Consider the following 5,890-nt stretch of genomic DNA (forward strand, 5'->3'; position numbering starts at 1 on the left):
TGAGCAAGAAAGGGAAGTCACTCGTCAAGAATGAGAAACCTCGCCAGCCATACCTTTTGCTTCGTCTCGCGCCTTCTGCAGGTTCTGTTGAGCGAGCTTCAAGTCAAGGTCGAGCTGGATCTGTTTGTTCTCCAATTCAGTGTAGAGAGCCACAAGTTCACAGGATTTCTGCAAAAGTCAGTCGACAGAGGTCCAAGATAAGTTGCTTCCGAGTAACCAAGAGACAATGATGATGTTTCTAAGACTACAGCTGAATCAAAATCATTCAACAGTAGTCTCGGGGAGTACACCCAGTGGGTGCACTCAGCGTGCCCCCACTGGTTTTCAAAAAAAAAGATCGACTGCCCGCAGTCGACCGGATACAGTTTCATTCGACATGGCCTGACCAGACCGAGTGAAGGAGTAAAACTACAGCAACGCAATATAAAGACTACAGTCGACTGCCAGCAGTCCACCGTAGTCTCGGGGACTACACCCAGTGGGTGCACTCAGCGTGCCCCCACTCGACCAAAAAACTTAACAGAAACACCCAGTGGGTGTACAGATTTAAAAGATCTTCGGGAAAGAGATTCTTCAGACAGCATACCCTAACAGAACAAGCAGTGAATCGACTGACCTGGACGTTACTCTGAAGAGCTGAACTCGCGTCATAAGCCGCTTGGCTGGCTTCTCGAACCACCTTGACCTGCTCCATCATGATGCCTGCCTGGCGTATAGCTTCCTTAGCTGCACCCACTTGGTCCTCAGGGACGTGGTGTGTGGCGAAGAGCGAAGGCGGATTTACGGTCAACGTCGAGGGCCGCGCACTCGCCAGAGGATTGGCGAAAGTCACAGAAGCCCGGGTGGTATCGCCACCGCCTCGAGCTATGGCCTCAGGCGCCGGAGTGGATTGTGGAGTCTCGCCAGCCGACGCTTTCCTGTTCCGCCTCACTCTCAGCGGCGCTTCATCTTCGTCGTTAGGAAGGCTAATAACATGAGGAGGAGCTACGAGAAAAATTCAATCGACCAGAGTTATAAGAAATCGTCTGTCGATTCAAGGCAGAACATCAGTAATCATACCAGGGTTGGAAGTAACAGCATCTTCCATCTCTTGATCATCGTCCTTGGCGGAGATCTCAGAAGTAGCAGCACTGCAAATTTTGAAAGACCGTCGGTCGGCTCAGTGGATCGACCAAGGATCCATCCACGGTCAACAAAGGAGAACAAGTTCTATCATTACCCAGAAATGGTGGGGACAGTCATCCTCATCTTGGGCAGAGCCTTGGGTGGCTTGGACGGCGCCGCGCGGGGGTGCTTGGGAGCTTATTCAGTCGGCTCTGGAGAAGAGGTCCGAGGGCGCTTCGACGACTGCCCAACGGGAGCAGTCGCCTTACCACGTTCCCGCGCAGGGTCGTGTGTAAGCTTGGATCGCCTTTCCGAGCGGGGAGGTCCAGCTTCCTCCTCCTCCTCCTCTTCGCTGGAGTCGACGCCGTCGTCTCCCTCTCCTTCGCCGTCAGACTCCCACTCCCCCTGTTCATCTCCGCTTTCGCCTCCGCTCGCCTCCCCTTCCTCGGCCTGCCCCTGTGCTCCGTTGGGTGTCGAGTACATCTCTGTAGTTACCTGGCGAATAGCAGACAAGTCGAAAGTCAGTCGACCGATTCAAAGAGGGCAAATGAAGAAAGCAAGATCTCAGTCGGGAACACAAGGTCAGACCTGGTCCACGTCGTATGTACTGTCAAGCGGGACAACCCTCCTTGCTCCTCGGGGGTTGTCTTTGTTCCCTGTGATGCTCGACAGCCACCCTTCCAGCATCTCGTCGGTGACCTCCTCTGGGTGAACCCGAGTGGTGTCGTCGAGACCCGAGTACAGCCACATAGGGTGGTCACGAGCCTGAAGCGGTTGGATGCGCCTCCGAAGGAAGACCTCCAGCAAGTCCATGCCGGTCACGCCGTCTCGGACAAGCTGAACCACTCGACCAACCAGCGCCTTGACTTGCGCCTTTTCCTCCGGCAGAACTTTCAGAGAGGCAGGCTTTTGAGCTCGGTCCAGAGAGAAAGGGGGAAGACCAGTCGACTGCCCTGGGGTCACCTGGTCTTGGCAATAAAACCAGGTCGACTGCCAACCACGGACCGACTCGGGAAAAGTGATAGACGGAAAAGAACTTTTACCCCTCATATGGATTGCCAGGCCCCCTCATAGCTGGATCACTTGCGTCCGTTCGTCACTCGACTTGGCTTTCTTTACCGATTGGGAACGGCAAGTGAAGATGTGTTTAAAGAGTCCCCAATGAGGGCGGCAACCCAAGAAACTTTCGCACAAGGAAACGAAAGCCGCAAGATACACGATGGAATTGGGAGTGAAATGATGGAGCTGCGCTCCGAAGAAGTTCAAAAAGCTCTGGAAAAAAGGATGAGGAGGTAGAAAAAATCCGCGATCGATATGGGTGGCGAGGAGGACGCACTCACCGTCACGAGGTTGGGGTTCGACTTCTCCCCCCGGGAGACGCGCAGCTTCATGGCGAATGACTCCCCCCTCGACCATGTCGTCAAGATCTTCCTGCCGAATCACCGAGGGCATACAGTCACCCTGGATCCAATCCCTGGGCAGAGCAGTCCTCGAGAAAGATCCGCCCCGAGCGGACTTCTTCCCCTTCCCCTGCACCGCCGCCTTCTTCGCGCGCTCCAAAGCCGACGTCTTGTCCTTCACCATCGTCGCCAGCGAGGCTCGAACGGGCCTACGGCGCTAGGGTGGGAGCGGAGGTGGCAGAGGACCTTGCGGGGGGAGAAGGAAAGGCGAGAGCACAGTGTTGGGAAGCTCCGATCCGGCAACTTATAAGGAACCGCTTCCGAGTGGCTGACCGGTAGGCCCAGGCGATCCTGTCAAATCCCGCAACAGGCGCGCGCGGTACGTGGCGAAAAAGGTGGCGCAGAGATCGAGGAGCTTCCATCCTATCCCATCCGATTACTTCGGCCGCCCCCGTCCCGCTCGCTTCCCGAAATTCAAATCCCGCAAAATCCGCGGGCTGCAGAACAACTCATCAAACTGAAGAGCCCGCTCGTGCCGGCACTCGGTATTCCACAAGTAAGGAAATTCACTCGATGAGAGACCAAGAATGGATCAAGGTGACCGAAAGAAGTTGACAACATCATCCGTGACGATTGATCCAGCATCAGACATTCGTATAACGCTAAGAACCAGTCGGAAGGACCCCCAACTCCTTCCCCACTCGAACCTCGATCCATTCGGGGGCTAATGATGAAGCTATATACCTAGGGTAGGGGCATGGACCTATCCTAAGAGCCCTACCCAAGGACATCCCTGGAAGAAGTCACCTTTCAATCAACTTGAAGGTATCCCACTCGACGGATTCAAGACACTCGACCAGGAAGCTACCACTCGACTACGAAGCCAACCACTCGACTGACAGGAGATCTAAAGTCACTCCGCAAGCAAACGGTCGGCCATTAAGTAGTCTTTATGGTCATCATAGCACTTTAATAGGGACGTTACCAGTAACGCCCAGTCTTAATGTATTTTAACCCTGCATTACTGAGGACCGGAGGGGTCCGGCAAACTCTATATAAGCCACCCCCCTCCTCAGTAGCAGGGGTTGGCACCCCTGTAATTCATACACACATAATCCAGTCGACCGCCTCCGGGCACCGAGACGTAGGGCTGTTACTTCCTCCGCGAAGGGCCTGAACTCGTACATCCTGGTGTATTTACAACTTCTCCATAGCTGAGATCTAGCCTCTCCATACATACCCCCCTACCTCACTGTCAGAGTTAAAACCACGACAGCGCCTTCCTCTTCGTCTCCACCAACCCACGTGACGCCGGAAGCCCCATAGCACCGTCCCCGCCGTTGTCTTCTTTCTCCGGACGCCGGAGATCGGCTTCGCCGTTCCGCCCGCACCGGACCTCCCCCGAGCCGCTGACCTCTTCAACGTGATCGCTGTGAGCTTCCGCGCCGAAACCATCTCTTCTCCCTCGCGTTCGCGAGCTCCAGGACGCATCTCCGCCATGGCCGAGAGCTCGGCTCCGCCGCGCATGTCACCGCCGTTGTTCTAGCCACCGCCACTCGCGTCCGAACCTATAAACGCACTCAGCGCGTTCCCAGGAACCCGTAGCACTCGCGGGTTCGCCCTACCGTGCCCCGCAGCCCGTTTTCGCCCGGAGCCGGACTCCGGCCGCCGCCTCGAGCCCCGCTTCGGCGAGCTCCGGCGCCCCCGCAGCCTCCCACCTGCTCCCCTGGATGCGGACGACGATGGGCTACGCCCCGGTGGTCTTCGCGCGTCCAGACGCCGCTCGTAGCGCAATTCCAGCGAGTCGCCACCGCGCTATTGGTCGCCGCCGGCCAGGACTCCGGCGGGCTGACGTGGCATCGTAGTTAGGCACTAACTACCCCCCTAGAGACTGACAGTGGGCCCCATAGCCACTAATCTAAATTAGATTAGGAATAACTCCTCTGTTAACTAACTGAGTCACTGACGTGTGGACCCCACACGTCAGGTTTGACCCGGTCAGCCACGTTGACTCGCTGACATAGTGATGACGTCATGCTGACGCAGTTATTCTTTTTCTGGAATTATTTTTAAACAAGAAATTCCAGAAAATGATATAAACTTCAAAAATTCATAGAAATTCAATCGTAGCTCAGATTGAAATAATTTATATATGAAAAATTATCAGAAAAATTCAATCTATCCATCTGTACCATTTTCATGCATGACAAACCATCTATACATGCTGTATATATGAAAACACACTTATGGCATATTTAAGAACTTAATTTGGAGTTGTATTTGAACCCTTGGTTCAAATGGACTTCAACCAAATAAATGCTAGATGCATTAACTCAAACAACATCACATACTCATGCCATGTTCATGCATCATAATGTTGCATATGCTTGTGTTTGATTTCCGACACCGTTCCTTCTCGATAGGTCCTGCTCCGGAGAGTGTTCGAGAGTACCTGTCTGAGGAGCAGTGCCCCTTGTTGATCTACCAGGCAAGCAAAACCCCCTTGTTCATTCTGATACAATCCCACTCTCTCGCTCCTGCTCTCTTTTATTGCATTAGGACAACAACGATTCAACTGCTACTTTATGCTGCGGTAGTTGAACCCATTCCTCTGCATGACCTGTCATTGCCACAGTAAATAGTTAAAACCCACTAGCATGTGTAGGAGTTGTTTGAGCCTTGTTGTGTTCCTACCATGCCATGCCTGCTATTGCTTAGAGTTGCGTCAGGTCTGATTCATCGGGAATGGATCGGAATGTTATGATATGTTCTGGTGCTGAGAGTTAAGCATGTGAACACGATTTGGTAAAGGTAGCGGTGAGAGGCCATGTAGGAGTACATGGTGGGTTGTCTCATTGAGACCGTCCTTAAGAACTGAGTTCTGTGTAAGTTGTCCAATGACTAGCTACTACCACACATTGGGCTCCGGGCGCTCCAAGCTCTCTCGACTTATTAACCGCCTTGAACTCTGTCCAGGAGTTGCAAATAGCTTCTGGTGTTTGTAGGTAGTGCTATTTTTCTACCGAGTGGCACCCGGCAGGGTGGACTTGGGACAGACTAGGCACACGTGGCCCGGTGTACCGAGTGGCACCCGGATGGTGGGCTCGGGAACCCTGTACACATCGTTTGGGGCCGTGAGCGAAACCTCAGCCGGATCTCCTTGCGGATGGAACCCAAATAGGTGATAAACCTGGACTAGAGTCTTGTGTGGTTAGTTAGGTCGTGGCCGACACCCTCGCCAGGCTTCCACTTGAAGGTTGCCGAGATACATGACGGGTATATGGTGATAAGTGGTGAGAGCGTGTGTGATGAAGTACACCCCTGCAGGGTTATCATGATCTATTCGAATAGCCGTGTCCTCGGTTATGGACTTCTTGGATGCTTAC

Source organism: Triticum urartu, chromosome 5A (genome assembly GCF_056163025.1).
Source record: "Triticum urartu cultivar PI428250 chromosome 5A, HENAU_Tu73, whole genome shotgun sequence".
NCBI lineage: Eukaryota > Viridiplantae > Streptophyta > Magnoliopsida > Poales > Poaceae > Triticum > Triticum urartu.